General features: G+C 39.0%; 1 protein-coding gene across 6 annotated transcripts in view; it reads left to right on the top strand.

Moving 5' to 3' along the window:
• MGAT5 (alpha-1,6-mannosylglycoprotein 6-beta-N-acetylglucosaminyltransferase) overlaps positions 1–23094 on the top strand; it is a 371902-nt gene that overhangs the window by 70405 nt on the left and 278403 nt on the right. The window lies entirely within an intron of this gene.

Below are 23094 nucleotides of genomic sequence, written 5' to 3'. Positions count from 1 at the left end.
TGATAGGTCATTGGCTCCTTTCACTCCAAGGTCCTAAGAATAATGTGATATGTCTAGGGCCCAGGTAGTCTGTGAATATCTAGTTTTGGGGGGATTGTGGTCAAATCCTGCTTTCTTCTCAGCATTTTTTTTTTGGATAGGTAGCACATATCTGATCAATTCATACTTTTTTTGGGAGGAGGCAGATCATAGTGGGAGAGGGTTTGAATTTCTGATATTTTGATATATATCTTCAGTCTCCTCCCTATTTAAACTCTGAGCTTCTGAAGAGAGACAATCCGTCTACTTATATTCCACCTTTTCTGACACCACATTCCTGAGTTTTGTGTTCATCATATAATAGGTACTCATTCAATAACTGTTGCCTGGCTGTCAAGTTAATGCATTTTCTGTATCCCTTTCCTTTAGTACAATCTTTGATCATATTTTGTGCCAGGAAATAGAGGATCAATTTGTAAATAATGTCTAGTTTCTTTTTCTCTAGAGCAGATAAAAGATTTCTTCTTGTATGTCATGCCTCCCCTGAGAAGATATGGGAATGACATTTTACTTAGCCTTTCTTAGTACAGAATGATAGATAGTAGCTGTTCTATGGTCTGAGCCTCCCTTAGGTTAATTCACTTAAGTAAAAATTCACAAATGACTTTCAGGCTGCTGCAAATCCTGTTCTTTTAATATCTGGTCCTTTTGCCATGGAGAGCCCAATGGTCATCCTTTAAATACAGAACTTATGTTCCTTGTTGAAGGTTTTTTTTTTAACTTTCTCACCAAATGTTTGTCCCAGGTTATAGAATTAGAAACATACCACCTAAATGTCACACTGCAGGCATTCAACAAGAATTTAATACCATACCATGATGTTAGAGAGATGCAGGCAAGAGAGCAAAGTGAACAGAATAGCAGGAAAGAGTAAAGGAGAGAAAAATGAGACAGAGGGTGAGGATTTGAAAAGCTGATCATAATAGCTGACATTTACACCAGCATTAAATCCTCCTTTGATTCTCGAAATACCCTGGGAGGTGTAGGTTATACAAGTATTAGCCCATTTTGAAGGATAAAGAAATAATTTCAAAGAAGTTAGGGAACTCACATTGCTTGAACCCAAAGCTGCTGACTCCCAAGGTCAGCTCTCTTTCCATTATACTTCAGTCATTGGTCATTCAGCTAAGTCCTTTATTTCCTTTGTGTTTCATTTCCTCATGGTATAAAATCAATGTTTATGAGGTTTATATTAAACCATTTTATACTCTGTCAAGCTGCCTTTGTAACCAACATTATGGTGATAGTAATAGCTGATGTTGGTATGGGGAAATTTTTTTAAGTGTTTTAATTTTTTTTTATTTGAGCCTTAAAACTCTAAGAAAGAGATACTGTAAGTATTACAGAAGAGGGAATTTAAGGTCAGAGAGGTAAAGTATTTGCTCTGAGTCACACAGATAATAATTATTGGAAATAGAGTTTGAAACCAGGTAATCTTGACTTCAAATCAGCACTCTTTTTTATTATGCTATGGGGGACTTTCTGGGGCTAAGGATAGACTCTATGGTTGTTTATTCCATATAAAGCCAACAGGCTGAAGATGACACATCTATCACCTTAGCCCTTTTGTAACTATCAAACTCATTGTAAAGATATGTTTTCTACTTCTTCCTGAATCCTCTAGCCACTTTTCCTAGAAATGAGTCCACTCTTGTATTCTCTTCTCTTCTTTGAATTAATAAACTGATGATGAGCCTCTGGGAACTTTAATTAGGCTGGTCCTTGGAAAACAGAAATGTAACCTGACCTGTATTAAAAGCCTTGACAGCAAGCTATAGGATCTGGCTGAACTAGCCTCCTGCTTAGACTTTGAGAATACAGTCATCTCCTTGACCCAGTGAGACAGTGAAATATGTCTTTTAGTGGAGATGAAGAAAAATGATGTATGAAAGAAACATAATTGAATCTTGCTGCTTATGATTCAAGGGTAATGTCAGTTATTGTGCCATGATAAAACAGTGACCACAGGGACTACCAAGGAAGACATTGGAGATTATTTACCTTTAGACTGAATAGCCATAGCCTATCCTTTTTGAATCTTAGAACCATGGAGTCATGGAAGATGTAGACCAACTTCTCTTCTTTTCAACTCATCATTTATTAAATGCCCATCATTTTCTTTTTAAACATTTTAAAATATTTTGTTTTTAAAACAATAAATAAATGGAAACTCACATAGGTGAAATACCTTGCTTAAATTTATACATAAGAATTGTAATGGTGAACATTAATATAGTGCTTTTCAGGTTTTCAAAATACTTTACAAATATTATCTCATTTGCTCCTCATAACAATTCTGGAAGTGAGGTCCTATTATTCCCATTTTACAGTAGAGGGGACCAAGCAGATAGGGGTTCTGTGGTTTGCCCAGAGTCACACAGCTAGTTAGTATCTGAGGCTATATTTGAACTCGACTCTTCCTGAGCACTATATCAGCTGTACAGCTCTTTTCAACCACTCTCTCTAGACCTACCTGCCTCATGCACCTAGGGTCAGAGCTGGGATTTGAAATCAGATCATTATTTCACTCTGAATAGAATGCTCTTTAGTTTATACATACTGTCCTCATGTCTGCTTTGTGTCTTTTTTTTTTTTGTCTTTTCAGCTACCTTTTTTTTTTTGAGGGGAGGGACAGGGGTTACCTTCCTCTAGTAACTTCTTCCTTCACTTCCCCAGTTTAGTATCTCTGTTCTGGCCTGATATATGAAACCAAATAACTAAACCATTTAGAGTTTGGTCAAAATGAGAGTAAATGGGGTCTGAGGGACACAAGATCCTAGGAGCTTCCCTATGAATTGTATGAATTGTAGTGAAGTCTTTTTGAGAACTATTTTGGGTGCTTGGGTTCATGGGTTTTTGTTTGTTTATTTTTGTTTCTAAAGTCTGAGAGCCAGTGGTGGTTAGTAAACTAACATAGAGGCAAAGAAGCCCTGGGTTCAAGCCTTGCCTCTGATACATACTTATTTGTATCATCCTGGACCAGTAACTTCACTTTCAATGCTCTAGTAGGCAACCTTCTAAAACTGTAAGTTCAAAGAAGGTAGAGACCTGCATTCATAGAGGAAATTCTTTGCACAAGCTCCTCTACTTTAATCAAATCACAAGTCCAATCTCTATACTTTATGAGCTCTGTATTTTTTAGATAGGCTGATGGATAAGTGAGTTATCACTGAAAACATAGATATCACTGATTATAATGTATCAAAGTCCTCTGAGTACAGATTCAGTAAATGGTCCGCTTCTTTCTATTTAGTGGCCTGTGGAAGTAGGGAATACAGTAAATTACTTTCACAGGGAGCAAATATACAATAGAGTTCTTGACCCGCTGTGGATTTTATGATGGCATACCTATTATTCATCACTTGTTTGATCTAAATTCCAACTTGGAATGTGACAGATTTTAATGACTATCATCATGGCCACTTTTTAATGGTAGATTGCAACAGGAGACTGTATTTCTCTAGGCATGGCTCACAGGAGAACAGGATTATTTATCAATGTTTCAAAAAAGAAATTAGAGTGTCTTATAGCTACACAGTTTTATTTTTATTCTCCACTGTGGGGAGGAGATCTGTCTCTGGAACTCTCCAAAAACTTGTCAGATCTCATCACATGAGACCTGGCTTAACGAAGAAAATAATTCCTATCATGTAGGAATCCTGTGAAGTCTGGGCATGCTGTACTAATTAGTGGCAACTTTGGTCTTAGTGGTAGCTGACACGTGACTTTTGTTCCTCCTGTAACTAAGAAAGTGGCTAATATATTCCTGATGTGACTTGGTTCTGCTTCAGAATGTATTCTGAAATATAGATAATGCCGCAGAAAATAAATCAAGTTACTCCAAAGTTAGGGCAGCCACAGATATTGAAAACCCAAGTTTGATCTGCCAGAAAGCTATATAAAAATGGTTGCAGAGGAGTTTATAATGACATTTGATTTTAAAGCCATAATATCACAGTACTTTATTTTCACATCAATGAGTTATCATCATAATAGGATTATAGAATTTAAAACTAGAAGGTACATCAGAAATTATCTAATTCAGTTGCCTCATTTTTTTTTCAAATGAGGAAGAACTAGAGTGATTAAAGTAACTGGCTCAAGGTTGAATAGGAAATAATAAATCTACCTACGAGTCATGCCTGGGCCCTTTGACTACAAATGCAGTGCTTTGTTACACCTTGTTGCTTTTTGAAGACTGATTTCTGAGCTGAAAGCAGTCTTGTCTATAGGGTGTAAGTAAATGAGATGTTGAATGGCTAGAGAGGGTCATGGAGCTCTGAGACTTTACCCTATAGGGAAATCCAAATATTGAAGTATATCATTTCCCTCAGTCTTTTTACCAGTCTCTTGCCTTCAGCAAGAAGCCTTTCCCAGGTCTCCTTGATGTGTAACTGCCTTTCCTGTGAAATTATCTCCAGTTCATCCTTTATCTTGTTTTTAAATGGTTGTTTGCATGTTGTCTCTTCTCTCCCTATCTTGCCTATTAGATTGTGAAGTCCTTGAAGGCAGAGACTGCTTTTGCAGTGCTTGACACATAGTAGGGACATAAATGTTTGCTGACTTTTAAAAAGACAGCTACTGTTTCTTTACCACCACACATGGCTAAAGTATATGCTTTATTTTATGCCTGTGGACTGGGTTGTAGCTCGGCACTGTTACAAACACACAAGGTGACTTTTGGTGACTGTTGTACAGTTAGCTGTCCTCTGTTTATGGACCTGGCACATAGTTCCTATCTATTGCTTGGGAGGGGGAGTCAGGCAGTTCATGGCATACCATTACACACATTTTTTTTTTTTTGGCTAAGTAGTGGGGTTAAGTGACTTGCCCAGGGTCATACACCTAGTAAGTGTCAAGTGTCTGAGGCTGGATTTGAACTCAGGTCCTCCTGACTCCAGAGCTGGTGCTCTATCCACTGAATTACCTAGTTGCCCCCCCAACACAATTTCTTTTTGTCCTAGCACAGATGAAGATGAATGGGGCAGGCCCCCCACAAAATTGTGGACATGGCTAGAAATTGGAAAGGGGCAAGATCTCATCAGCCTATGCTTTCTGCTACTTTTAACCTCTCAGTGGAATTCTCTTCACTTACCTACCCCCTTTCAGGGAATGATTGGGGATGGCTTACTACTATTTTTAACCTTCTCCTCCTGTAAAAAGAGAGATGGAGCTATGATTTTTAAAAAATTCATTCATATTAAGCTCTACCTCTATATGAAGTCTTTTCTAATCCCCTGTACCCACCGTCTCCCTAAATTATCTTATATCTATTTGTAGCTATATATGCTAATGTTGTTTCCCTTGAATAAAGTATGTTCCCCAAGGGATGGACTGGTTTGTCTTTGTTATTGTGTCCCTAGTATCTTCTAGCACATACCCAGTTGATCGATAGACCAACACATCCTTATGTACCAACTGTTTACCTCCTTCCCTCTGTCTCTAGCATCCTTCACTTCCTTTATGGCTCAAGTACCACCTCTTCCAGACCTTTTTCTGGTATTTCTTTATTTTTTATTTCTTGCTTCTTCCTTGAAGTTACTTATTTGTGTACAGATCATATTCCCTTGTAGCATATAAACTCACTGAGGTCAGGGGCTGGTTTTGTTTTTCATTTGTGTCTCTTACCTCATGTAGAGTATCTTGTTCAGAATAGACCCGTGAGTGAAAATTAGGAAACACAATCATTGCTGATTGACTTCCTGATGGACTAACAGTGTAGAAGTCCCCTATCTATGGATGTCCTAATACTGAAAAGTAAAGAGATACAGAGATAGAGAATACTCTCTCTCTGGAGTTAGATAGCATTTTTCATTATGGTTCCTTTGGAATGATCTTGAAACATTGTCTTGACCAGAGTAGCTAAGTCTTTCACAATTGATCATTGTTACTATTATTGTTACTACTAATATTGCTGTCACTATGTGTTATGATACAGATTATGTTCAACTGTGAAAGGGAGAAGTAGTTAAGGCTTTGTGAAGTAAGGGACACCTGACTGAGGCCTTGAAGGGAGGGGAGGGACTTGAGATGGATTGGCATGTGGGATGATAGCAGCAAAAGTATGAGGACAATAGAGAACAGGATGAAAAGAGGAAAAGAGAACAGTCCAGTCAAACTGGATTATATATAGTTCTCATATAGTATATGAATATGTAGAATATATGAGTATATGAATATAGAATATATGAGTATATAGAATATAATAACAAGTTAACATTTATATATTGTTTTAAGGTTTCCAAAACACTTAAAAATATTATCTAATTTTATCCCCACAATGACCCTGGGAGGCAGATGCTATAATGATCCCCATTTTATAGATGAGGAAACTGAGACTGACAGAGGAGAGGATAAGTGATTTGCCCAGGATAACACTGATGGTAAGTTTTTAAGGAAAGATTTGATCTTCCAGATTCCAAGGTTCAGTGGATATAGTATCAAGCCTGGAGTGAGGAAGACTCATCTTTATGAGTTCAAAACTACCCTCAGTCGTTCATTGGCTGTGTGACCTTGGGTAAATCCCTTAACTTTTTGCCTCAGTTTCCTCATCTGTAAAATGAACTGGAGAAGGAAATGGCAAACCACTCCAGTATCTTTGCCAAGAAAACTCCAAATGAGGTCAGACACAACTGAACAACAACTTCCAGATTCCTTTCCGCTGTGCCACCTAGTTACCCTGTCTAAGAGAAGATAAAGGAAACTTAGAGACCATTGGGTCCAATCCTCAGGAAAGGGGCCTCAGGGAGGTCCTTGTAGTTAAGTGACTTGTCCAAGGTGATGCAGGTGGTAAGCATCAGAGGCAGATTTTGAACTCCAATCTTCTGACTCCAGAGCTTCTCCACTTACCACTGTAGCATGCTGATGCCACTTGTGGAAGACATTGAGCCCTGGAATCAAAGGTGTGTACTTTATTGAGTAGACAATGAGGAGCCACTGAAGATTTTTAAATAGAGGAGGAAAGAAGTCCATTAATTAGTAAGATGACTTTTGGCATCTACCAGAGTAACTGGGTGAACAGAAGCTATTCTGCTGGAAGGTGTGGTTATAATCTCCCAACAGCGGAGGAAAACCGTCTCCTTCCCTCTCTATCCCCTCCTCCCTCTTCCCCCCTTAAAACACCCCATAGCAACTTAATTAGATACATATTCTCATCTAATATGACATCATTCATATCTTACCATCAGTCTTCCATAAAAGATCCACCCCCACATCCTGGAGGCCTTCCTTGACTCTTTCAATATCGAGGGCACCTGGGGAGCTTCCTGGCTGTATTAGTGTGATCTTAGAACAAGAAAGACAAAAAGATGATTATGTGTTTGTATATAACTTGTACTCACACTATCATTATTATCAGGACTAGCTGGCCAAATGTTTAGTTACTGTGATGATAAACACTCCAAGAGCATATCAATATATCAGTTTGGTAAAGACAGAAATGTTTAGCAAGCCAGTATTTAAATAATAGAAAAAAAGCAAAGTAATAATTGATGTCATACATATGGCAGGTTAGCATGCAGTGAATGTTTTGAGTTGCAGACCCTAGTAACAGAGGAAAGAGGACTTCAAACCTACTCATTTATTTCCATGAGATTTGTCATTTTCATTTACATCATGTACAATCCAGCTGCTAATTTGTGTTTTTGTTGGAAAAGGCTTTCAGGGAAATAGTTAACCTCCCTTAATATTATCTGTGTTCTCAAAATTAGTTTTCTTTGTTGCTGTTAAAATAGAGTAATTCTGTCACCAAGAATTCTGTCACTGATTCTTTACCTAGGCAATAGTGATGTGATCTTCCATTCTCCCCCCCCCCCCACTTTTTAAGGAGGTTAGAAACTGAGGGGAAGGAGAAGTGCAAAAAAAACAAAAAGGAAAGAAAGAAAGATATGACATGACATGTTGATTAGAATGCATAATTTGGCATCAGAAAGACCTGATTGTGAATCTTACCTCAGACACTGTAACCTTGGACAAGTCACTTAACCTTTTGCGTAAGACTCAGTTTCCTCATCTGCAAGATGGGAAAGATATCTGTAGTGTCTCAGAGGGTTGCCATATGAATTCAATCCAACAGGTACATTTTATTTAGCACTTACTGTGTACAAGATAGGACAGCTAAGTGGTCCAGTGGATAGAGTACTGGGCCTCGAGTCAGGAAGACCTGAGTTCAAATCTGGCCTCAGACACTTACTAGCTGTGTGACCTTGGACAAGCCACTTCACCCTGTTTGCCTCAGTTTCCTCATCTATAAAATGAGCTGGAGAAGGAAAGGGCAAATCACCCAATATCTTTGCCAAGAAAACCCCAAATGGAGTCACAAAGAGTGACTCAGAACATAACTGAATTAAAACAACATATTTGGGGGAAGCGAGGTGGTGCAGTGGATAAAGCACCCATCCTGGTGTTAGGAGGATGTGAGTTCAAATTTGGCCTCAGGCACATAATACTAGCTGTGTGACCCTGGACAAGTCACTTAACCCAATTGCCTAGACAAAAAAAAAACAAAACAAAAAAAAAACATGTTTAAGACACTGTACGATGTGTTGGAGATTTAAAGACAAAAAAAAAAATGAGTCCCTACCCTTAAGGAGGTTACATTCTACTGAGTTAAATGAAATTATGTAGAACACTTTTATTTTCCCTTTGGAAATAGCATTCTAGACTTTAAAGCACAATATAAATATCAGCAGTAATAATAATGTAAATATTAAACTCTTAGAAGTGGGGGAAGGGTGCTCATCTGGTTATGTTACCCTTCCCCCCCTTCTCAATACAATCTGCTGGTTCCCTATCACCTCTAGGGTCAAATGTAAAATATTCTGTTTGGTTTTTAAAGACCTGCATAACCTGCCCTCCCCCAACCTTTTCAGTCTCTTTATACCTTATATCTCCCCCCATGTACTCTTGAATCTAGTGATACTGGCCTCCTTGCTGTGTCTTGAACAAACATCTTTCAATTTCAGAGATTTTCACTGGCTGGTCTCCCATCCCTGAAGTGCTTGCCTTCATTTCCTTCTCTTGGTTTCCCTTAAGGTCCAAGTTAAAAACCCCATCTTTGACAGGAAGTCTTTTCCCATCCCCCTTAATTTTAGTAACTTCCCCCTGTTATTAGTTCCAATTCAGCCTGTCTATAGTGTGTATGAATATAATTGTTTGCATGTCTCGCCATTCGACTATGAGCTCCTTTAGAACAGAGATTGCCTTTGCCTTTTTTCATATCTCCTGTACTTTTCAGTGTCTGGCACGTAGTAGTCACTTAGGAAAGGTTTATGGACTTACTGCAGAGTCATTTTTTCTAAACAGAACTTGAGGTCTTTACATTTTTCGCAATCCTTTTTTTTCACAGATTTTGTTTTCAATTTATTAATTTCACAGTATTTTAATGAATGCTTATTAATGTATTTTTTTAAATCTGTCATTTTCCAGCAACTTCCTTTTCCCCTCCAACCAATAAATCTTGCCCTTTGTTATAGCCTTGAAGTAGTTAAGTTGTTCTAATTAATTAGCTCAATGGACTTGGAGTTAGGAAGACCTGAATTCAAATCCTGCCTTACTAGATATGTAACCCTGGGCAAATAACTTAAATTTTCAGCATCATTTTCCTCATCTATAAAATGGGTGATGGGTGATAATAATAGCACCTACTTCATAGAATTGTTTTGAAGAAACATGTAAAGTGTTTGCAATCCTTAAAGTTGTGTGTGTGTGTGTGTGTTCTCATTGAAGAAAGTTGTCTTAACTTTTGTCAAAGTAAGAGACCATGGGATCATGTACTTAAAGCTGAAGATAACTTGGGGCCATTCCCCCCCCACCCCACCCCTTTCCTGCACACACATACTTTTACAGCTAAGTGAAGAAACTGAGACCCAGGAAGTTTCAGTGACTTTCCCAAAGGTTCCTACAGGTAGTAAGCAAGCATCACAGGCTATATTTGAACCCACATTCTCTAGTGCCAGGGCCACTGAATTTTCTACTGTATCCAACTGAGGCAAATAAGGTGAAGTGGCTTGTCCAAGGTCACACAGCTAGTACATGTCTGAGGCCAGATTTGAACTCAGATCTTCCTGACTTCAGAGAATTTCTTCCAGGAAAAAGAATTGAATGAATTGGGGCAAGGGTGGGTGCAATCAGTAGGATTATGATTTTAGACTGGGAAAGGACAGTTGAAGGTAGGGTGTCCAACTTACCTTTTTCTTAAAAAAAATCTTGAAATCTGATAAAAACTTGAAAATCCTTTTCATTTTGCAAAAGTTTATGTTCCTTTATCTCACCCATTGTCCTTGTAATTTAGCTAATCACTTTTATTTATTTATTTTTTTGGGTGATATGGCCTTTGGTCACATTGCTTTTCCTTTGGCTCCTAGTAGTTTTCTTCCAAGTAGTGGCCATCTGCTTTACTTCCACTTTACACTATTCCTTGGGACATTATTCTTCTCTGTCTTCCTTATGGCCCTTTAAGGACATGATTTCTGAATTCCACTAAATGTGCTCTCCAGCATGCTTTCAGAAGCCATTTCTTAATGTTCTGAGGAGTGTGAGTAGTTAATGGTTGCTCTTCCTAAAAATATCTGTTCTTTCCTAGTCTCAGCATGTTTCTTCCTTTCAATGACAACCTTTAGACTTATAGATTAAAGAATTTTTAGGGCATATGAAGGAGATAAATATGAGAGAATGTCTCAAAAGAAGGTTAGGATCACAAACGTAGAGCTATAGGAGACCATCTCATCTAATCCCTTTTTATATATGGGGAATATATATGAGGCCCAGTGAGGTTAATTACCTAGCCCAAGGCCATATAGATTATAGACATCAGAAGCAGAGTTTTTTCTCTGATAGGCTAATGTGTTTATTTTCTCACAATCATAACACACTAGTGTCCCTTCCATATGCATTTTATAGACCATGGTGGCTTAGGTCTTGCTCAGATTTTTTTTTCTTTCTGAGATGCTTCCAGTTCCATTTTATTATAGCCCTAGTGAATGGTTACTTAATTTTCTCATATTTTTTCAATTCTTAAATTATTCCTTCTTTATGAAATGTAACTGGGCAGCTAGCTAGGTGGCGTAGTGGATAGAGTGCTGGGCTTGGAGTCAGAAAGACTCATCTTCTTGAGTTCAAATGGCAAGTTCTTGGCTAGTCACTTAACCCTGTTTGCCTCAATTTCCTCATCTATAAAATGAGCTGGAGAAGGAAATGACAAACCACTCCAATATCTTTACCTAGAAAAGCCCAAATAGGGTTATGAAGAGTCGGACATAACTGAAAAACAACTCGACAACAACAGTAAAAATGAGAAATGTAAATTCTTTGCTTTTCCATATTTCTTTGATGGCTTTAATAACTGACCTTCCATTTATATGACATCTCTTATAATAACAGTTCAAATACATAGAGCATTTTAAGTTTAAAAAGTGGCTTACATACATGAAGTATGTAAAGGATCATCTTATTTGATCCTCACAGTAACCTTGTGCTATTATCCATATTTTACAAATGGGGAAACTGAGGCTCAGAAAGATTTATCACCCAGTCTAGATCCTGGTGGCTTTCGTCTACTTGCTCCCAAATCATTCTCCTTCCTTTCTCAGTGAATTCAGTGCCTTGATCATAATCTTCCCCTCCACCCTATCTTCTGATCTTACATTAATGGATTTTGGTATTTATGTTGATGTTCCCTCAAGGAGGATGTTGTGCCCCTCGGGACAGCTAGGTGGTGCAATGGATAGAGTGCAGGGCCTGGAGTCAGGAAGTCTCATCTTTCTGAGTTCAAATCTGGCCTCAGACACTTAATAGCTGTGTGACCTGGGCAGGTCACTTAACCCTGGTTGCTTCGGTTCCTCATCTATAAAATGAGCTGGAGAAGGAAATGGCAAATCACTCTAGTATCTTTGCCAAGAAAAAACCCAAATGGGGTCACCAAACAGTTGGACATGTCTTAAGTGACGAACAACAACACCAGAACCTCCCAATTCCTCAATATTTTTATTCTTATAACATACTCCTTCCCTTTACCTCACCCACACACAGGGATAATTAGTTATACCCTTGATTTTGCTATATATCCCAGGTATTCAACTGCCATGATAAAGAATGTCAAAATTCACTTATCAGATCTTCACCTTCTCACCTTCCATTTCTGCTTATGCCTTATCCCTTCCCCAAACCATTATTTTACCTCACTAGGGTCTCTAATTTCTGTCCTGCACTCCCACCCCACTCCTGCTGCCCCCAGGATTTTTCCATCACTTCTGCTGTAGCGTCACTTTTCTCACTTCTCAATCTTGACTTTTAATTGAATTTTACACTATCCCATACCACCCAGAAGTCCTTTTCTGAACTTCCCCATTTCTATGGAGGTCATTGTCAATTCTTTAGTTAATCAGACTTATTACCTCAGTGTCATCTTCAGCTATTAACTGTCTCCACCTCATCTCTTGCCTTCACCTTAGTAAAGTTCTTTCTCTTCATTCAGGTAGCCACTGCCTTAGTTCTCACCTAGACTATTGCATTGTCCTCCTAAATGGCCACTTGGTTTCCTGCCTCAGATCTTTTCCTTCTCCAGTCCATTTTCCACACCACTGCCAGTGATATTACTAAAAGCTCATGTCTGGGATATAACACCCTTCTCAATAACCTGAAGTGGCTCCCTATTACTCCTGGGTTTGGCATTTCACGCCCTTCACAACATGACTCCAAAGTACTTTTTTAGCCTTATTACACGTTACTTTCCTTTCAGTACTCGGTAATACACTCAAACTGGACTTTTTACTGTTCTTCCTTTGTGGTATCCCAACCCCCATCTCCATGCTTTTTCACTGACTATCCCCCATGCTTGGAATATACTCTTTCCTCACCTTTTAGAATTCCTAGTTTCCTTTACAATTCTGCTCAAATACCATTTTCTCCCTCAGGTATTTTTCAACCCTCCCTACCTATTAGTACTCTCCTTTACCAAACCACCTTCTATTTGTTTTGTATATTGCTCTGTTCTCTCCTATAGATTGTCTCCTTTGAGAGAATCCTCCTTGAGGGTGAGGACAGTTTCGCTTTTGTCTGCATACCTTCAGCACAGTGCACAGTACTTGGAATATGATAGATATTCAGTAATTGTTTATTAATTGAGTGGCTGCTACATGCTTATGTAGCTAAAGTATCTGAGACAAGATTTGAACATGGTCATTCTTGATTCCAAGTTCAGTGCTTTAACCATAATGCCACATTATTTTGGGTCAAAAACTCTCTTGTGCCCCATCACAGAACTCCATTAATTCTGTAAGCATTTAGTAAGTATTTCCCATGTGCAAAGTACTGGTACATCTTGGGAATGTAGAGGTAAAAATGAAGGTAGACCCTGCCCTAAGGGACCTTATATTTTACTCAGGGAAACTACCTGTACACAAATAAGAAAAAAATACGTATAGACCAAGTAATTTGGGAGTATTAACAACTAGGGAGATCACAAAGGCTGCATTTAAGATCTGGGACTTTAGCTGAAGGAAGTCTAGAATGTTAATAAGAGGTGAAGTTGAGAAAGGTGTGAACTTTAGACTTGGGAGAGAGGCCACCCTAAGGTTCAGATAAGAGATGGAATGTTTTCAAGAGGATCAATGTGAAATCGATCTGTGAGGACAGGTGGAGCCTGTACATTGTGAAGATGTCAAATGTCAAACAGAGGGATTTGTATTTTACCCTAGGAGTCAGTAGCGAGCCACTGAAATTTCTTGAAGAGGTGAGTGACACAGTCTGGCTGTTACTTCAGGAATGTTGATTTGGCAGCTCTGTGGCGGATGAATTGGAAAGGGGAAAGACTGGAAGCAGGGAGAACAATTAAGCTATTTTAGGAGTTCAGGGTGGTGAGGTCTTGAGCTAGGGTGGTGGTTGGAGGAGAAGGATATTAGAAATATTGTGAAAGTAGAAGTGATGAGATATGTCAGGTGATTGACTCTATAGAGTGAATTACCATCCTTTGATTGATAAATCTAATGGCCATTTCCCAATCATCATCCTTCTCCATTTCTCTGTACCATTAGACACTGTGGATCACCTTCTCCTGGATATTCTCTCCTCTCTGGGTCTACATGGCACTGTTCTTTCTTGATTCTACTCTTTTCTGTCCAACCACTCCTCAAGCTCCTTTGCTGATTCCTCCTTGGAGTAACACTCACTTAGTGTGGACATCCTCCAAGGCTCCATCCTGAACCCCATTCTCTTCTCTGTGCTGCTGCTGCTTCTGCTTCTTCTTCTGCTCCTCCTCCTTTTCCTCTTCCTCCTCTTCTTCCTCCTCCAAGTTCTTCTTCTTCATATTCTCCTCCTTGGTGATCTCATCATCTCCCATAAACCCAGTCATCTCTATTCTAATAGATTGGATCCCATGGATCCAATTATATTCTCTATTCTATTACCAGATCTATATACCTAGCCCTAGCCTTTCTTCTGAGCTAGAGTAACTGCTTCTTGGACATCTCCAACTGGATGTCCTACAGGCATCTTAAACTCAGTATGTCCAAAACAGAATAATCTGCTATGTTTTCCTCTTCCAAACTTTCTTGTTATTGTCCAGCACACCACCATCTTTCCCAGTTACCCAATATCCCACTTTAGCTCTTCATTTTTAGCCCATATATCCAATCCAATGTTAAGCCTTGTCACTTCTATCTTTACAACATCTTTCATTTCACTCGCATAGCCACAACCTTATTTCAGGTTCTCATTTCTCACCAGGATTGTTAAAATAGCCTTTTCAGTGACTTCCCAACCTCAAGTCTCTTTTCACTCCAATCCATCCTCCACTCTGCTGCTAGTAAACCATGTCATGTCACTTCCCTTCTCAGCAAACTCCAGTGGTTCTGTATTACTCATGGGATCAAATATAAAGTCCTTTGTTTGGCATTGAACGCTCTTTATAGCCTGGTCCCTTTGTACCTTTCCAGTTTTCTTACATTTCACTCCCCTCCACGCACCCTATGAACTAGCTGCCCCAGCCTTCTTGCTGTTCATCTCACCTGATAATTCATTTTCACTGGTTGTCGATCACCTGGAAAGCTCTCCCTCCTCTCTTCTACTTCTTAGCTTCTGTAGCTTCCTTCATGACCCAGTTCATATCCCACCTTCAGTAAAAGGCCTGTCCTAGACTCTCCAGCTGCTGATGCCTTCCCCTCTGAGGTTACCTCTGAGTAATATAATATTATTTATAATTAATATTAATGAATATCATTATACTATTGTCTCCCTCATTAGGATATGAGCTCCATGAAGACTGGGATGGTTTTTTTGCCTTTCTTTGTATTGTAGCACTTAGCACAATGCTTGGCACATTAATTAAGTACTTAATTTAATGCATATTGACTGACTGAGGGAGAGTGAAAAGCCCAGGATCATGGCTCTAAAGCATGAAGGAACTTCAAAGGCTATTTATTCCAGTCTCCTCATTTTTTAGACGAAAATAAAAAATGAGGCACATGGAAGGGAAGTAAGTGATTTGCCCAAGATAACAGGTAGTGTCACAAGTGGGGTTTGAATCGAGGTAACTAGAGGCAGCTAGGTGGCATAATGGATAGAGGGCTTGGCCTGGAGTCAGGGCAGATTCATTTTCCTGGGTACAAATCCAGCCTCAGACACTTACTATCTGTGTGACCCCGGGCAAGTCACTTAATCCTGCTTCCCTCAGTTTCTCCATCTGTAAAATGGCAAATTAGTATTTCTGCCAACAAAACCCCAAAATGGTGTCACAAAGACTTGAATCACTGAACAACAACAACAGACTAGAGGAAGAGTGGGACTAATAGTAGTGTACCTTTTTGGAAAATTAGATGTTTTATTTTGTTTTGTGGAAATCGTAATGCTCTGAAGGAAGTTACCCAAGAGGATGTGAGAAGAGTTGTACCACAGAAAGGAGCACTATAATGAAACATAAAGCAAACAGACTCTTGCTTCCAAATCCTTTTTTAAATAGGCAAGCTAATAAAAACATATTGCCTTTTATTTGATGAGCTAGCCTAGACAAATAGTTACATGCTATGGTAATAAAGCCATACAAACTTTTCCCTGGTGCTGCCTCTTAGAAATCTTTTATTTAATTTTCCTATTTGGAGATATTGAAGGCTCATTTCAGAAACTACCACGTTGACCCCTGCTTGTTCATAATAAGGATGCTGGAATGAAGAGGCCTTGCCGATCCCTTGAGGATAATCCTGGGAAGGTTGGTGTTAAAGGGCTTCATCAAGATCAATAGGAAAGACTCTCTGAGCATTGTCAGTCATAGGAGGCCTCTCTGACTTGAACTCAATTCAGTGAAATTTTTGAGGGCCTTTATTTGAGATGGTGGTATAGCAGATAAAGCCTGGGTTCAAGTCCAGCCTCTTGACCCTGTACAAGCTGGGTAATGCTAGGTCAGTTATTTCAGCACCTAGGTACTCTCTAGGACCCTTAAGCTGCAGAAGAGTGCTGATCTTTGGCAGTAGAGGGAGCTTCTTCATCTGGGAGTTCTTTATCCCAAGGGAATCCCAAATCAAGTTCCTGTCTCTACTATGTACCAGGTATGTTGCTAGGGCTGAGTACTGGGGGAAATACAAAGACAAAAAGAAAACAATCCCTGTCCTCAGGGGGCTTATTTTTTTATTGCTCTAATTTTTCAGATTATTGAAGAATGACGTCAGCAGAGTGAGGGGATTCTCAGGATGGGGTAGCTGCTTTGGTAATAGTGTCATAGAAAGTACACTTGACTGGGGGTGATAAGTCTTGGCCAAGTCCCTTAACGTCCCTAGGCCTCCCCTTATTCATCTGTAAAATGGGGAGGAGGTACTACATAGAGCTCTAAAGGCTCTTCCAACTGTAAACGTCTGTGATTCCTTGAATGAGTCTATCTCATTTGTGTCTTTTTCATGAGTTGGATTTCAAATGGAAAATGATTCAGATTATTTGCCTCCCCGTGGGATTGGAAGAGCTCTTGTCAAAATCATAGTTCTTACCTGAATGTGACCTTTACAAAGTCTGCTGGTTCTGCTGCATAGGATGCAAGGGAAATGCCCCAAAGGAAGATCTGAAACTTTGGATCAGCTTCAGCTGTAAAAGTCGCTGTAATCTCTCCATAAGAGAGATGGCAGTGTACTCAGTGAGCCCCTATGGGGTTTTCTGGAGTTCCTAAATTCTCTTTATCTAGGCTCATTAACTTGGTTGTTGCCAGAGTTGGAATTGTTTAATCAGTCTCCATTAAAGCTGGGCTCCCACTTGATCTCATTTTGTGTAATATAACAGACTTTCCTGTTACTTTTAAGGCCCTCATTGGCTTACCCCACACAGGCATGTATGTCCTTGCAGTGTTCTTTAAAAAGAGGTGGGGGTGGGGCAGGGAGAAGGGCAAAAATAAGCTTGTGTGAGACTGGGAGTTCAGTCTCAGCAATGTATCTTCAGTTGGACATGGCATGGGGCGCCAGATGGTATTGCAGCCTCCTGCTGTGTTAATGAATAGACATTTGCTAGAAAACCTTGAGCTGCTCTTGAATGTTCTATGCATAAAATGTACCTTAAACATAAAATTCTGCCAATGGCAATTTGCAGGGTTTTTCTTCTCTCCCTCTCCCTCTCCCTCTCCCTCTCTCTCTCCCTCTCCCTCTTCCTCCCTTCCTTTTTTTTTAAAGCAAGGAGAAAAAAGGTGAAAATGATTTTTCAGAATGATTTTCTATCCATTGAATTAGCTTTATTGATGAGCAGTATTGTTACCTACTTTGTTTCTCTCCTTTTCACATGGATCCCTAAAAATATATGTTTTATAAGCTTCCTGCCATAGAAGCTTTCACCCATGCTTGTGGCTCTGCATCTGGCCGGGAAAGAAGGACAATAGGGGAATGAATACTCAGCAGAACTGGACTGAGTAGCACGGGGCACCAACTCCATTCAGGTCAGTTTCTCGGGGGCCTGTTTGGACACACTACAACACGTGACAAGAGTTTACCAGGCATTACTTCGAGATGCTCCAAGTAGATTTTCTGTCCTTCTGCCTGACGGCAATGTCCCTGAGAGCTAAAAAGGGAAGCAAAGAGTATGGTGTTACCTTATTTTATCAGAGTCTAAAGTGATAAAATCATGTGCCTAGATGCTAAGAATCAAGCTGGGGTTAGAACCCAGGAGTTATTGTTCCGTTCCTGCCAACTTAACCCTGCAGACATACTATGAATTTGTACTTCTGAAAAATTAAATTTTTTTAAGAAAAAAATTAAAATTTCCTTGAAATCTGTAAGTATTTAAATGTATAAATAAAAACAAAAGAAAATGCAGGTAACATGGTACAGTGGAAAGAAGCATACATTTTCAGTCATAGGATTTGGGCTTAAATTCTACTTTTCTGACCTTGGGGAAGTAATTTTATTTGTCTCTCAGTTTCCTTATTTGTAAACTATGAGGGGTTTGGGCTAGCTGGCTTCTAATTCTGAATTTATCATCTTGTTTTTGATTTTTTTCCCCATAAGACCTGTGATTTTGTTATTATAGGGAATTCCCAGTGAGGGGAGGGAGAACCTGTTTTCATCCTTGTTGAGGATGCCCTCAATCTGTGTATAAATGAGATCCTCATAAATTATACATTTTTGTACAGATGTGAGTAGGCATACAGGTAGACAGTTGAAGATGTTTCTTTGGTCACCTTTTTTTCAAATCATTGTGATTCTAGATTTTTCCCCCGCCTTTGGTATCTTCCCTTCCAACATATGTACAATGCTTTGGAAATCTTAAAGCACCATCTATATTAATGCTAGTGATTATGAGGCAGCTAGGTCATGTAGCAGGTTGTACACTAGATCTGGAGTTAGGAAGAACTGGGATAATTAGTAGCTGCATGACTCTGGACAAGTCACTTAACCTCTGTTTTCCTTAGTTTGCTCAACTGTAAAATGGGGATATAATAATATTACCTACCCCCTAGTATTGTTGTGAGGATTGAATGAGATAATATTTGCAAAGTGCTTTACAAACCATAAAGCACAATATCAGTGTCAACTGCTATTGTTGTCATCATGTCATCATCATTATTACCTTGTAAATGAGTCTCTCAATGTTCTCTCAGCTGTTGCCTCAAGTACAGCCATCCTCTATATTATATACATGATCCAAGCCAGTTTATTTTCCCGTCTTAGTTCTCTTTAGTGCCATTTCCAATTCCTTTATAAACACTTTAGGGTTTATGATGTAAGGGTTCAAGTGTGGTGGCTCCACTATTCTTGATGAAGAAAGTAGTTTGTTGCAATACTTTTTGCGAACATTGCCATTCTTCTTCCTTTCTAGTAATCCTCCTTACCTTTCAGACCTATAATTTCTTAAGTGCTTGATGAAGAAATTCAGAAAGTATGCAAGCACACCCAATACAATAGGCTATCATATGTTAAAGAGGAACTTGGCCCTTTGCCTGAGAAAACAACAGACTCAGCCCTTCCCAGTCATTGAATTCCCACAGGTACTGTTGGCCTACCTATGTCCTCAAACTGAGACCTGTTAAAGACCTTAGCATAAAAAGGCCAAGATCTCCACCTGTATCCAGGGCCATATCCAGTTTTCCTGATCTGTATCTTGCAACTGAACCCAGATGGCTGCTGAGGAGAAAGTGAGGCTGGTGACTTTGCACAGCCCTGCCTTACTTAGATCCAATTCATCTTCCTGCCTTACTTAGATCCAATTCACCTTCTTCTTCAAGAACGAAGGACAAACAGCAACCTGTGTCCTCAAAATGGCTCCTCCTATTACTGAATGGGGACTCTAGGCCTGGACCCTCTCAGGGTTGGATTTGGAGACCTCCTCAACCCAGAATTTAATGCTGTCCTGCCCTGCTTAACTAAACTGTCTTCGAAATGCAACATATCAGCCCTTTCTAATTATCAGTGCCTAGATATCATGTACCTCTATACCATTTATTTCTTTGTCATGAATGAGGGCCTCAGGCACCAGGCCCATCCAAGAGCCAAGTGTATGCACAAATATGCAGGGTGACTTTGGGGTACCTGTCATTCTCTACCATCTTTGGGGAAACTGGCACTAAGTACAATTTAGTCAAGTTCCTGAGGTTCTAATCACCAGATATTTACTAGAGACCTGTTCATTTCTTTGTTGGCTCAGTTCTTACCTTGTTGATATGTGAGAGAGTATAAACTGAAGAGGTTGATCTCTGCCTTCACAGAACTGTGTAAGGAAGGGAGTTTCGTTTAATTGGTAGCTGGGTGAAGCAGTGGATAGAGCTGTGAACCTGGAGTCAAGAATACCTGAGTTCAGATCTCACTTCTGACTAGCTATGTGACCCTGGGCAAGTCACTCAACCTATGCCTGCCTCAGTTTCCTCAACTGTAAAATGGGAATAATAATATTAGCACCTACATCCCAGGATTGTTGTGAGATCAAATGAGATAATATTTGTTAAAGCACATAGCACAGTGCCTGGCTTATGGTAGGTGCTTACTAAACACCTGGAAAACAAAACAAAACGAACAAACAAACAAAAAAACCCTGGTATGTTCCCCCCTCTCAATGCTAGCAAACTCCCTTTTCTTCCCCTCCCCCAAGTCTTTTTGATAATTTCTCTTGCTTTCTCTTTCATGCCTTTCTTAACACTGCTTTTTCCTAGTTCTCCTGCTGTCTTTTTGGCTGTTCCTTTTCATTTTGCTTTGCTGGATTATTCTGGTGGCTGAACCCATATGGGTATGCCTCCATTAAGAAGGGTTCTTATGGCTCACACTCAGAATCACTATGAATTTCACTTAGCAAATCCCATAGTGAAGCTGGACTGGGACACTGAAAGCTTCTTCAGACTAGTTTAGTAGAGGGTTGAGTACACTGCACTTGAATTAAAGGAAGGACTGTTGATTCTCCCGATTGAGGTTTCATTGCTGGTTTTGTAATTTAGGAGACAGGGTATCTGCAAAGATCATTTCAAGGACAGGGCTTTATCAATTAGGTGTATGTTCTTGGGTGGAGATGTGAAACACATATCCTGAGGTCATGTGTGACTTGCAATATCCCAGCCAAATTAAAATGTAATTGGGAAATATTTAACAAAATAAATTAAAATGCAATAAAACATAGATAATGTTACATTTTAAAACTAAGTCGATATGTAGCTGGCAGGGATCCTTATGTATGGACTAATGACCCCCCATTTTTATTTGAGACTGATAACACTAATGGATGTAATGGACATCCAGAGTTCAATTTTGGGTTCTCCCATTTATAGTAGTATGATATGGGGTTAAGTTATTTTATATGATGGGGCCCTGGTTTCCTCATGGATAAAATAGAGATTTTAGACTGCTTATAAAGTTACTTAACCTTTTTGATTTTCAGTTTCCTCAACCATAAAATGGGAATTATAACATTTTGCACATGTAGGGTTGTTCTGAGGGAAATATATGGTAAATTTCAAAGCACTATATAAATATAAGTTGTTGCTACTGCCCTTTCTGACTCTTAACTTTTTGTGATTCTGTGTATAAACACGTGGAGCTTTTGAATGCTGGAACTTTACAGCAAGGGAGCATCTATAGCCTTACTGGCCAGCAGTATCTTGGAGTGCAGGAGTCAACCTATCACGCTTGGTAATTTTCCCCAGAGGCTGCTATTTAGCAGCATGTTGACAGATTCGTTTTTGGAAGAGTAGTGTTCTTATCAGTGGATTTGTTGTTGCTATTGTTCCATATCCTTTTGCTCCACATTTATATGGTTGCTTTCTTTGCCAAACTCATGGTGCAAGCAGAGATGGAAATTTCTGTTGACCTGTAGTATTCTCCCAAGTTTTCATTCCTTTTAGATGAGTAACAGGCAAATCTGTAAGCTACTTTAAAAAAAAAATATGGATGCCTCTGGGTGGGAATTTTTTTTTTTACTCTTCAAGTGAAAAAAAAAATTGAGTGTGTGGGGGAAAATTTTCCCAAAGTGATGTCTGTTTTCCTCTTTATTGCTTATTGTCATCATTTGAAATGAAAGTTAAAATATTATTTTTTGATCTTTTGATCTTTTTTTGATGACATTAAGATAGTTAGGGTCCTGGGACCAGCAATATCCTGCTCTTATTCTTTAGTATTTAATATTCTGCAGACTATTCACAGGTGGGTAAAATAAGTGATTTTTGTAATTGAATTAAAATATTGGGATAGAAAATTTTTTTCTTTAGGCTTACTGAAAACATCTTCAGGGCATTTGTTTAGTGGATAGTACAATAGGGATGGGATGTGCCTTATCCCAATAACTGTAAAATTTTTATTTATTCTGCTCTATCTCTATATTTTGAGAGTTTTTGTTTTGCATAGTTTGGAGAGTATAAAAATTGGTCGGCAACTTCTATTAAAATTGTTTTCCTGTGTTGGGACAATTGTGGACAACAGTTCTATCTGTGATAATAGTCCAATTTTAATGCAGTTTATTTGTTGAATTTCCATCTGTATTTTTGTATGGAGCTTTATTTATGAAAGTCAGTTTCTTCAAAACCTATGTTATGCAGCAAAAGCAGTAAGTAGAGGAATATTTATCTTTACGTGCTTACATTAGTTAAATAGAGAAAGATCAGTGGTGGCAAGGAATTGGAAATTGAGGGGATGCCTCTCAATTGGGGCATGGCTAAACAAGTTGTGGTATATGAATGTAATTAAATACTATTGTGGTATAAGAAATGATGAGCAGGCAGACTTCAGAAAAACCTGGAAAGACTTACATGAACTGATGCTGACTGAAGTGAGCAGAACCAGAACATTATACACTGTAACAGCTACTTTGTGTGATGACTGACTTTGATAGATTTATCTCTTAGCATGCAGGGATCTAAGACAACTCCAAAAGACTCATGATGGAAAATGCTGTACACATCCAGAAATAGAACTATGGAGTCTGAATAAAGATCGAAGCATATTATTTGCTTTCTCTCTCTCTCTTTCTTTTGTTTTGTTTTGTTTCTTCTTTCTCATAGTTCCTCCCATTGATTCTTTCTTCTTTACAACATGACTAATGTGAAAATTGGTTTAATATGAATGTACATGTTGAGCGTATTTAGATTTATATGCTGTCTTGGGGTGAGGAGAGGGGAGAGAT

The sequence above is a fragment of the Vombatus ursinus genome, unplaced genomic scaffold (assembly GCF_900497805.2).
Source record: "Vombatus ursinus unplaced genomic scaffold, bare-nosed wombat genome assembly UNPS02014816.1, whole genome shotgun sequence".
NCBI classification, from domain to species: domain Eukaryota; kingdom Metazoa; phylum Chordata; class Mammalia; order Diprotodontia; family Vombatidae; genus Vombatus; species Vombatus ursinus.
This window is presented reverse-complemented; position numbering and strand designations above follow the sequence as displayed.